The 12,787-nt window shown below is 41.8% G+C and overlaps 1 protein-coding gene across 1 annotated transcript in view; it reads left to right on the forward strand.

The window, feature by feature from the left end:
* Window positions 1-12,787, forward strand: part of Khdrbs3 (KH domain containing, RNA binding, signal transduction associated 3) — a gene marked incomplete at its 5' end in the record, with an annotated part of 175,155 nt that overhangs the window by 65,969 nt on the left and 96,399 nt on the right.

A 12,787-nucleotide genomic window follows, 5' to 3' on the forward strand; every position in this document is an offset into this window, starting at 1 on the left:
TCACCTCCTAGATCCCCCTCTTCTTAATAATGTGACATTGGTGATTAAATTTCAATATAAGAATTTTGAGGGCACATTCAAGCCATAGCTGAGGGCATGTGATGAAGTGATTTAATATAAGGAATAAATATTTGAGCCAGGGATGGTCGTGCCTGCCTGTAATGCTAGCACTCTGGGAGGCTGAGGCCCGAGGATCACAAGTTCAAACCCAGCCCGGGAAATTTGGCAAGTTAGTAAGACCCTGTGTCATAAATTAAAAATGACTACCATTAGTTTAGTATGAAGATCCTCAGTTCATTCCCTAGTATGGCGAATAAAAGAGAGGAAAAAAAATAAGAATTACTTGCTCTTTAGTTCTAGTGTTTGGAACTCAGCTTCTAAAACCCTTAGATGCTCCAAAGTGGTAATTTTACTGGTGGCTGGAAGGACCTCCGGGGTAATTTTGGCAGGGAAGGAGTAATTTAGCAGGGGAACCAACAAAATGATTAAAAGGTTGGGACTATGGTTCTTAATGTGACCTGGGAGAGGAAAGTACCTGAACTTTGGTCTAATCACCATTGGCCAATTACACTGAAGTAGTGAAGCCACCATAAAATCCCAATAGGCGCAGCATTTCCGGATGGTTCAACACTTTGCGGTGCCAGTGAGGGCCACACAAACTATGCTTCCTCCCACACATTTTACTCTGGGTACCTTTTCTGAGTGTTCATCTATGTCCTTTAATAAATGAGTAAAAATAATACAGCTTATCATTGTGTTCCAAGCCAGAAAGTTAGTCGAAGCCTAGGAGGTAATCCTGGGAACCCCGATTTAGAACCAGTTGGTCAAAAGCACAGGCCATGAACTGAAGCTTGGCACCTGTGTGACCCTGTGTCCAGGTAGATAGTGTCAGAATTCCCTTGAATCACAGGGCATCTGTTGGTGATTGCTGGAGAACTGTTCGTTGGGGGCAAGAAATCTCCCCGTCTTGGACACAGAAGTGTATTGCATTGTGTGAGGATGGAAAACAAGTTGCTATTTTTCTTCAGATGGTATCATTATTTGAGTCTTATATTCTACTACTTATTACCTATTTATGCTCATACCTCAAAGTATGTTGAATTTCTTGGGAGCTGGTTTTTAGGTGCTGCTTTTTTTAATCAGTCTATTAATAGGTAAATGTTGCCTGTATGCTGGGTTGTTCGGGTTAGCAGGTTAGGGTAAAAGGGAAGGGACCATAAGGGACCAAAGGGAATTCAGCAAATGGGAGATTTATCCCATAGGATTTGATTTTGGCTATGACATTATGAAGTACATTAATACAAACGTAACATTGAAAAAGTGTGTGTCATAGTCAGGAAAAATTATGACACTTTGATGTTTTTGTCTTGGTGGGAGAATTCTACCATTGAAAGGACCTTTGTGTTTTTGCTTTTGTTTTGTTTTGTGGTACCGGGGCCTTGCACAGGCTAGGCAAGCATTCTGTCCCTACTACTCTATACCCCAGTGACTGGAATTTTATGATTTGTATATTTTGTTTTGTTTGTTTGTTTTCCAGTACTGGGAATCGAACTCATGACCTCGCACTTGCCAGGCAGGCACTGTGCCACTGAGCGAAATCCCCAGCACCGATTTGTATATTTTGAAGTACTTTTTCTCTTCTTTTATAAGGAATGCTTATATGTTTTTTGACGTTACTGGAACAGCTATGGCTTTCTCAAAGCAACAGTAGACAGGACATTAGGGTCATTGATCCAAAGTTCATTGATTCATTGTTGTTTCATTATACTTTTTTGAGTATTACTGTGTCCCAGGTATATATTAAGAATGAAGAAAGGGACTGAGATGTGAAGACTGGAAAGTTGAATAAATTATATTTCCTGGTCTTGAGAAACCAATGTGAAAAGAAGCGTCTTAAAATATAGCATGATCCTTAAGAAAGATGCAGAGGAGGAGAAAGTAGGTTTGGAGTTGTGAGTATCAGGAGATGCCTGGCAATGTTGGCTGTGCTTGTTGGGCAGGAAGGAACTGTGAAAGAAGGGATTAGCTACACGTGAACTTATGCAGTGGATTTTGTTTTTTATTCATTGAATTTTTATCATCGGTAAAAGAGTGAATTCATATTAATATGGAAAATTTAAACAGTGACCAAAATGCAAAGAGAAAATGAAAGCACCCAGATGGCATCTGTATACTAAATCTTGCCTTTGAGGATGTAATGGTGCAACTCAACGGGATCTATCTGGCCTGTTCGTGTCTCTCACTGTCATCGCCTGAGTCCCTCCTCTCCATCCCTGCTAGCTGTTTCATGTTTCAGAGGCTCCTTAATGGATGGGCCATTTGCCCTTCCCTTCACCTTGCGTGAAATCCTGGTGCCTAGGTCCCTGCACAGGAGACAGCTCATGCCCAGCTGTCACAGAGGTTAGCCTGGCTTGAATTTGCTCACCTGTTCAGCAAAGGCCCTGCTTTCTGTAGGTTGCTTTCTGTCTCTATCAGGAAATATTATCGTCTGCATGTGTGTTTTACTTGTTTCTCATCTGCTCCCACCGCTGAAATGCAAAGCTCAGCACAATAGAGCTCAGCACAATAGAGTGTTTTTTTTTTTTATCACTCAGGACCTAGAACTTATTCCCAGTGTTATCAGTAGTAACACTGAGGTCTGGGTGCTGACTTAAGTATGCATTTTGTTGAATTTGTTAATGCCCATCCTTCTGCATTTTAAGGCTTTTGTTAAGGAGGAACACAAGGTGGATGTGGGCGGGGCTGGGCAGAGTTTAGTGGTCCCTGAATTCCTCTTGCCCACCACTCCCTCCCCCCCGCCCCCCGCCCCGGGAAGGAGGCTCAGGCATTCTCCTTGCCCTGCCCTGTAAGCACCCAAGTGGCAGGGGAATTGCTGTAGAAAAACCCTTTAAGATGTCAGCCTGCTAATTTAGGAGCTTCCTGGACCTCAGGTTGTTATAAGAGCCTGCCCTATAGGCAAATGCTTGAGTTCTGTTTCCTCTGGCACAGTGCCTGGGGTTATTTAGGGCTAGTGTTTACCCTGAGGCTTAGCAGTAATTTGCATTCTGTCCTGCTTCATTACTGTGTTATGGTTGGGAGGAACTTGCTTTCCAACTTTTTAATCTGAGCCAGTGGGCAGTTCTTGGAGCCTGGTGATTTTGAGAATCTGATAGAAATAGAAGACAGCTGAGCCAGAAGCAGGCGTGTGAGGCTAGAAGTGTGGGATGACCTGGGGGAGGCCCTTTCACAGCCAGCACTGGACATTTTGGGGTAGTTGAATTCTATGCAGAGATGTACTATGGTCAGTATTATGTTTCAAAAAGACCTCTCTGCTGATAGGAGGACGTAGAAATGGTGCAAAGAAGGGGCTCCACAGTGGCCTGCATGAGAGGAGGCTGTGGACAGGCTTAAGCTTGTGGTTGCAGTAGAGCTGGAGGAATGTGCACAGGCTTAAAGACAATTCGGAGGTAACATTGTTGGGACCTAAATTATAAGTTAGTTCATGGAACATTTATTAAATATGCTCTCACATATATGTTGGAGATAAAACATTGAATGCAGCTGACCAGGTCAGTACCCTCGGGGAGGCCTGTCCTCTTGCAGGCTGAGTCTCAAGTCCCTGCAGGTTGGGCTGCCCCTGCGAGCGTGTGGAACTGGCAAGAACACACATGAAGTTGGAGTGACCAAGGATTGCAAGTTCAGTTTCTTTTTTTTTTTTTTTTTTTTTTTTTTTTTTTTTTTGGTTTTTCTCCGGTACCGGGAACCGAACTCACGACCTTGCGCTTGCCAGGCAGGCGCTTTTGCCGCTGAGCTAAATCCCCAGCCCCTACAAGTTCAGTTTCAAGTGTTGAGTTAGAGCCAGTAAAAGATCTCTTTGCTCCACTAATCGATTTTTTTTGGTGCATACCCAATTAAGGGAGACCATTTAATGGAGACCATGACACGTTCTTGAGATTTAGTTGTTTGTGAAATGACAGCTTAACTGTAATTGTTCCCTAAGGAACAGTGTCAAGTCACAAATATAGTTTAGATCAATTAAAACTAGTTCAGAAAGGCGTATGCTCTTTTCCAATGACGAATATAATTACGTCGCTTATATATATGTTTTGTAGTGAAACTCAAATATACTCCCTAATGTTGGTTTTTCATCTTCATAATCAGTTCAGTTTTTCCATTTACAGTTTTAATATTGGTAATGTGTGTATGTAATACAGTAAATAGCATCTGGAGAAAATCATTGGTCGTAGAAATGATAACACTTTCACCTTCAATGAACAAATGAAATAATTATTAGCAAATATGTATTGATTAATAGAGGAATGAATTTACTTAGATAAATGAAACTATATATAAAAATGAATGTTGAAATTATGAAGTTCTTACTATCTTAAAGATGTAGTTGTCAAATAAAAACAAACCTGAACTTAAATAAGGACATACTTTACTTGAAAAGATTTTTGCCGAGGTGCAGAAAGGCACTATTGCAGTTGGGGGCAGAGCTTGACAGCCGTGGGGGGACCATGAGACCTGTGTGGTGCTTCATGCAAGGCAGCAGAAAGGGGCATTTTTCTTAGGGGAGAAGTGGAAGAGGCCGGGTGGGCGTGTCAAATGGATAGTGATGGCAGGATGGGACAGTGACAGAGTGTTCTGTCCTGAGTTTAGCCAGTTCCCCAGAGGGGTTCTCTGTGGGCTCCAGTTTCAGTGTGTTAAATTCTGGGGCCTTGGGTGATGGAGAGGCCAAAGTAGTATTTAATCAAGACAGGATATGGAGCTTTTTCTGACTGATCAATGAGAGCAAACACATCATCTTTTTTTGTGGGACAAAGAATGGGAGTCTGGAGGCTCTGTGACTGGCCTTGCTGTAAACAATGTCATAAACAAGTAAGTGACCATCTGTGGGTATAATCTGAGTCATTGGAGGATGAGCAGTCCTTTGAGGTAAGCTATTTTGGGGAGCACAAAAGGGGGTATGAGGGTATTTCTTAATCATCCCTGCTTTTTAGGGGCATAACACTCAGGAAAAATTGGACACTGACACAGGTTTTACATGTTATCTCCTCTCTTAATCTTCACAATAACCCTGAAATCTCAGGGCTGTTAGAAGCCATGTGGTGATAAGTACAGGGAGACGGGCACGGGATGCTGTGTTCGCGTCACTGGTCAGAGGGAGCACACCACAGTGACACTCCGTCAGAGGTCCACTCTCAGTGGACCCCCCAGGGGGGGTATAGGACTCATGGCCAATGAGAGAATTGTGCTATTTTGGGAATTTACTGTTTACATCATCCAAAGAGTCGAAAATTTGTTCTTGGTTTGTCTATGTTGCATAGGCTTTTTCTTGTTGTTAGTACTGACTGTAGCTACCTTAAAGGATTTTTTATCTTTTTTAAAAAATGCATTAAGGTATCTTACAAACTCCCTGAAGGAACTGAATTTGAAAATAGAGAGCAAGACGGTAGTGAAGGCTTCCTATTATAAAAAGTAACCCGCGTCTGTGAGTTCTCTCTAGCAGTATTTCTGAACGGAGGCACAGTTGTCATTTTGTACAGACCACGACATTGTGAAGGGCAGCCTTGTCCACTTCTGATGGGTGACACTGTAGGCCTTTGTCAATGTATACACTAAATCCCAGTGACCCCAGTCTTTCTGTCAACTAAACTAACTTGCTAAATATTTTCAAATGCCCTCTAGGGAGGTGATGCAATCTGTAGTTTAAGAACCTGACCAAGCAGCCAAGCACATTGCCATTAGCGTGACTTCGTGCTGAGGATATTCAGTGTCCACACAATTAGTTCTGAACCTCAGAGGCCCTGATTTCTAATTACACGTGAATTCCTTGACCCACCTGAGTGGCCTAGGCTACTCTTGTCCTTCCAGTGTGTGGGCTGTCATGTAGCCTTGCAGATTCAGGGGAGTCAGTTTCAGTTAAAGGTGGATATTGTTTAGATAAAATAATAAATGTTCACAATTCATCAGTCTTCAATAATTTGACATCAGCTACACATGACCCACTGACAGCTTTTGTAGGTGATTTTTTATGCATTTTTATTCAGCTCTTAGAACAGGCACCCACAATGGGTAGTATGATCCCTTTGTGAAGAGCTGAGACTCATGAGGGCTCATTGAACAAGAGATGGCTGATGTATAATATGGCTCAACAGAGTTAAGAACAAAGGATTAGAGAGTTTCTGACTCTCAAAGTGTTCATTTTTGTACTATTTGTGAACAAAACACTAATACTAAATGAAAAAAGAGACCCTAAAGTTATATAAAATCATGTAAAATGTTTTACCTTTTTACATAGAACCCTTTTTTTCCCCCACTTATGAAAGGTTTATTACAGTAACAAGTGAAATGTACTTGATTGGTGTCTTGGTTACTTTTTTCTCGCTGCTGGGACAAAATATCTGACGCCCAAAATTAAGGAAGGAAAGGTTTATTTCGCTTACAGTTTGTGGTTTCAGTCCGTACTTGGCAGATTATAAGGCAGAGTGGCACATGGCAGAAGCTGCATCTCAGGGTGGCAGCACACAGCTAAGCAACAAGCACACATCAGGGCGGAATGGGGGAGGAATGGCCCAAGCACTCTTTTCCTCTCCCTTACATATGCAAACTATCCACCCCAGGGCGGGTGCAGCTCTCACACTCATATTAATCAAACTCTAAAAGCCTGCCCTGTGGTCACATGAGGGTTTGGAAGGGACACACAGACATAAACCATAACATTCCACCCCTGGCCCCCCAAAGACTCATGCCCATCCCTTCATACAAACAGCATTCAGTCCATGTGCAAGAGTTGCCAAAGTCCTAACAGTTTCAGCATTGCTGAAGAATCAAGTCCCAAGTCTCCTCCGAGATGTAAGGCAAACTCTTAGCTGCGAGCTCCTGTGCAAATGAAAAGTTAAACACTTCTAACATTCAATGGCACAAAATAAGCAGTACCATTCCAAAAGGTACAAACAGGGGGACACAGAGCATTGGGACCAAAGCAAGTCCAAAATCCAGCAGGGCTAATGTTATGTCCTGTAATTCCACATGCAGCATCTGAAGCAACTTGTGGCACATTGTGAGCTCCAAAGGGCTTGCATGAGTTCACCCCTGTGGCATTTCTGGTGGTTACAGCTTCCACAACTTCTCTCTTAGGCCTGCTTTGCTCCCTCCATGAAGTTTTCCTTAGATCATCCACAGTCCTGGCTTTTCTAAACTTCTGAGGTCTCAAGGGCACCTTTTGCTTCACACTCACAGCCTCACACACTGTCCTCTCAGGGGCACACTACCTGGCCTCCCAGGCCTTCTGAAATCTGGGTGGAAGCCTCTTTAACCTCAGAACTCTTGCATTATCCATGCACTTAAAGCCAGGGCCATGTGGATGATGCCAAGGTCTGCTGCCTTCTGGAGCCTTAGCCAAGCTTTCCTCTCTCTTGGCCACAGGCGTCAAGTGCCTGGATCGCTGGGCACTCTGAATCCAATTCTGAGGAGCAGATTTTCTATGCTGCCGCCATTCTGGAACTTGGTGCGGCCGCCACCGCCATTCTGGAACACGGTGCTCAGCAGCTTTCTTCTCAAAGCAAGGTCTTTCACCTTTGCAGTTTTGAGGCTGCAAAGGGTGGAGACTTGCTGCTTCTTGTGATGCCCTCAGGCCATCTTTTCTATTATCCTGTTCCTTCACAGCAATAGAGATCTCCAGCCTTATCTTTGTAGTCCACAGCATTACTGGAGCTTCCTTTCTGGCCAAACTCACATTTTAAATCATCCTGCTGGGCTCTTTGCTCTTGACTCTCAACATAAATCTGGCTGAAAGCCCCCAACAATAGCCATGCCACTGCCCCAACGTTTGACTGCCTTGAAATTTCTTTTGCCAGATTAATCAGTCTGCTGCCACCCTTAATCTCAATCTTAGGCAAAGTCTCTGGACATGAGCAAAATGCAGACAAACTTTCTGCCAAGCCATAGCACACATGATCTGGAGTCCAACAACCAATGCGGTCCTTCTTGCCAGCAGAAACCTCCCAAACCTGGTCTTTACCGGCAAGATTTCTATCAGCTTTCTGGTCTTCTGAGCTCTGACCAGAATCTCCCAAACAGAACAGCCGAAGGCGTCCTAGCGCTTCTCTTTCAGGCGATAACTCCAAACCTTTCCAAACATTCCCCACAAGCCATTTCCAAACATTCCCCACAAGCCATTGAACCATGTGGTCAGATATAGTCACAGCAACGACCCCACTCCTCCAGTACCAAATTCTGTCTTGGTTACTTTTTTCTCTCTGCTGGGACAAAATACCTGATGCCCAAAATGAAGGAAGGAAACATTTATTTTGCTTACAGTTTGTGGAGGTTTCAGTCCATACTTGGCAGATTACAAGGCAGAGTGGCACATGGCAGAGAGCTACAGCTCAGGACGGCAGCACACAGCTAAGCAACAAGCACACACCAGGGCGGAATGGGGGAGGAATGGCTCAAGCACTGTTTTCCTTTCCCTTACATATACAAACTATCCACCCCAGGGCGGGTGCAGCTCTCACACCCATATTAATCAAACTCTAAAAGCCTGCCCTGTGGTTGCATGAGGCTTTGGAGGGGACACACAGACATAAACCTTAACAATTGGGTTTCATCATTTGTTTTGCAGTTGGCCTGCTGTTCCCCTACTCACTTCAGTCTCATGTTACATAACTTTATCCAGCAAAGCTTTTATGATCATGCCTTGATAGTGGCTCAGATTTCTTAAACTAGAAGAAAATTAGTTTATGAAACTGCAACTGGATGCTGTCTTACAGAAAACTTATTTGTTGATCCATAAAAAAGTGAAAAGTGTGCATATTATGGGGCACTATGTAATGTTTTGATACATGTGTTCATTGTGTGATTTTTTTTTTTTTTTTTTGGCTTTTTGTTTATTTGGTCCTGGGGATGAAATCAGGGGCACAAGCATGCCAGGCAAGTGATCAGCTCCTGAGTGAGACCCCTGCCCTGTATAATGTTTAAATTGGATTAAACATACCTATCTCCTCACAGACTTACTTTATGGTAAAAATATTCAAACTCCTGTCTTCTACCTTTTGAAATGTGCATTGTGTAGTTGTGCTCTGTAGTTACGTCACTGTGCAATAACATATCAACATGACTGCTGCCTAACTCTTAGTTTCTAAGGATCAACAAGGCCCCGCCCTCTCCGCCCAACTCTTCCCAGTCCTGGAAACCACCATTCTACCCCCAGCTACTATGAGATCGACTTTTTAATACTGCACATCAGAGGTGAGGTCATGTGGTACTTGTCTTTCTGTACCTGGCTTATTTCCCTTAGCATAACGATTTACAGTTCCTTCTGTGTTGTTGCAAATGACAGCATTTCTTCTCTTTTATGGTTGACTGGTATTCCTCTGTGTACGTGGACCACATTTTCTTTATCCATTTATCAATTGATGGACATTTAGGTTGTTTCCATTCTTAGCTTTTGTGCTAGTGCTGCAACGAAATGGGAACGCAGATATCTCAACTACTGACTTCCTTTGTGTATATACCAAGTAGTGGGGTTTCTGGATCAAGTAATATCACCCCTTCTACTTTGTTCTCTTAGTTTAAAGATAATACTTTGAGGTGTTGTGTGTAGCTCCATACAAATACCATAATTTCTTTTTTCCTAATTGTGAGAGGAAAGGTATTTCCATAGGGATTGTGGTGAGTGTGTAGATTACTTTGAGTAGTATGAACAATTTAACATTATTGATTTTTACAGTGTAACAACAGGTTGTCTTTACACTTTTTGTGTTGTTTTCTTGAATTTTTTTCATCAGCGTTATAGTTTTCATTTTGGAACTCTTTCACCTCTTTGGTGAAATTTATACCTAGGCATGCATTCGTTCATTCATTATAACTATTGTAAATGGGGGATTGTGTTGATTTCTACTTCAGACAGTTGGCTATTGGCATACAACAATGCTATTCATTTTTGTACATTGATTTTATATCCTATAACTTTGCTAAAATTATTAGTTCTTATCATTTTCTGGTGTTATGTTTGGAATTTTCTGTATGTAACATCGTGTCATCTGCAGTGACAGTTCAGTCCCTCTTCTCCAGTTTGTTTGCCCTTCGTTTCCTTCTCCTGTTTATTGCTCTGGCAGGGACTTCCAGTACTATGTTGAATGAAATCAGTGAGAGTGAGCATCCTTGTCTTGTTCTGCATCTTAGAAGAAAAGCTTCCAGCTTTTCCCAGCCCAATGTAACATTAGCTGTCAGCTTAGATATGCAGCCTTCATTATGTTGAGGTACAATCCTTCTGTAGCTAATGTGTTTAGTGTTTTTATTTTTATCATGGATGCATGTTGAATTTTATCAAATGCCTTTTCTGCATCTATTGAGATGATTATATGATTTTTGTTCTTCATTCTGTTGATGTGATATAACATTTTATTGATTTCTGTGAGTTGAATCGGAATCCTATGCTTTATCAGTTGTCCTTGAATAAATCATAGCACTCTCCAGATTTCATTTGCTTCAGTATAAAATTAGGTGTTTACACTGGCTGGTTTTTAAAGCCTCTTAGTTTTTACCAGTTGGGAAGTGTTTGACCGTTTTATACACAATGTAGATATGACTATTTGAGCTTGGAAATTTATTTTTATTTTATCCTTGAAACCCACTGTAATATAAAAGAATTAATAAACATATAAAGCTGTGAAAATCAAAAGAAAGAATGAGACAACAAAAGATAAAAGTTAGCAACAGTTTGGTACGTGCCCAATGTGTGGATGGATGGTTATGTCTCACAAAAATCAAGAATGGAGCGCACTGAGCTTGCTGGACAAGACGAATGCAATCAGATGTTGCTCATTAGTATCAGAAGACCCTAAACAGACACAGGAGTTCTGGATTTCACTTATTGTGAGGGTGCAGTTAGTGGAACTAAATAGGGATACTTCATTGAAAGTTCCTGTTAGCCTTGAGCGATTATTGGACTTCCACATGTTCTCCCCATCTGATCAAACCAGGCCTCTGCCCTTCCACACTGTAGCACAGGTGGTTTCCTAAAGATTCTAACTAAGAGAAGTCTTCAATTCTAAGACGCAGATAGATACTTCTGAGGGTGAGGATGAGGTTCATGCTAAGAATAAGGGAAATGCGTCCTTTAAATGAAGGTGTACATGCATAATGCATAGTGATGAGTTCCATCCCAGGATTCTGACAGCTTGGCTTTTGACTCCTCCTAAGAGGTAGGAGATCAGAGGAGATCCACTGGGAGAGGCCTTCATTAAGAGAAAGGAGATGTATAGGCAGTGATATTGATTAGCTCTCTATGAAAATTCTGGGCTTCTGTGCTTACAGTGAAGCCTACTGTTTGTCAAGTCCATGTGTGAAAGCAGAATTACAGTCAGCATTTTGGAGCCCCGGTCTCACATTTTTAAGTGCCAGTAGCAGAGGGTTAACGGTCATCTGAGGACAGCCCAAGATATAGAAAGCATCATCTCACAAATGGGGGCAGAGGAAGCCCTTGACAAGGCAGGTACTGTAAGCACCCAGGCAGAGAGGGGATGTTTCCATTAATATCTCCAGAATGATAAAATCCTGTTGTTTCCATAAAATCTAAACAAAATGCCACAAAAGGAACAAATATAAAAGGTCATATTATTAAACACTTGATAGCAGAAATGAAAGAATTAATAGATATATAAGAAATGTAGTTGTCTTCTAGAAAGTAGGACAGAATCAGGAAGAGTAAGAGAGAGACTTGGAGATCCAGCTCAGAAGGTCCGTACCCAAATACTAAAGCAGAGAAAATGGACCATAAGATACGAGTGGGTGGGTTGACAGGGGTACCTCTGTAATTGTTGATACATTGTGTCAATTTGAAAAGTTTAGAAGTTTAACTAAGTGACTCAGCAGGAGGCCAGGGTCCTTACTTTGTAAACATCCCCATCCTGTGCAAGAGGAAGGAATGGAGTTTGTGTGAGCACTACATATACCCGCCCTGGAGGCGGGTAGCCCTCTTAACTTATAAGGGAGGAAAAGAGACGTGTTCTCTCCCCCTTTTGTGCTCTTGCTGCTTTTGCTGTCTTCTGCTGCCTTGAAGTATTGGCCCTGTGCCATGCCACCCTGCCTTGGAGCCAGCTGATTACGGACTGAAACCTCCACAAACTGTGAGCTACATAAACGTTTCCTCCTTAATTTTGGGTTTTGGGTATTTTGTCCCAGCAATGAGAGAAGTAACTAACACCCGCCCCCCCCCCCATTTACCTTTTAGTAGTTTTTGGCTTTTAAACTCTGTCAATATACCTTTTATATTTAAGAAAATTACTTAAATTTTAAAAAGCAAAAAGTAATTACTTATTAAGGTTAAAAATGTGTAGTTGACTTGTGGTTGAAGACCAATGAAATTAAAGCTGGGCAAGAAAAAGAAATACCATTTTGATTTTTCTGAAATGTTAACTAATTTCAAGAAAATTACTTAAATTGCCACAGTTAGATAAATTGGGGAACAGTTTTCTCTTAAAAACAGCAACAGCACAGCAGCAGCATAGATCACTGCAGAAGCAGTAACTACGCGTGAGCTTGTAATCAAGAATCTTGCCAAAGACAGCAGCTTCCTCTTGGTAAACAGGATGAGTTCTATTCGGGAGCTAAAGTTATCTTCATTATAATAGTAAACCTTTTAAAATTTTATGAAATTACTACTTATGCTGCTTTTATTTAAGATATATTTATTAAGTATCTATTATGTGCTAAGCATTGTTCTAAGTGATTTATTTATATTGTATTGACCCACTTAATCCTCAGAACATCCCTGAGAGTATAGTTCTTGTGTTTGACC

The sequence above is a fragment of the Chinchilla lanigera genome, unplaced genomic scaffold (assembly GCF_000276665.1).
Source record: "Chinchilla lanigera isolate Chin_1 unplaced genomic scaffold, ChiLan1.0 scaffold00060, whole genome shotgun sequence".
Lineage (NCBI taxonomy): Eukaryota > Metazoa > Chordata > Mammalia > Rodentia > Chinchillidae > Chinchilla > Chinchilla lanigera.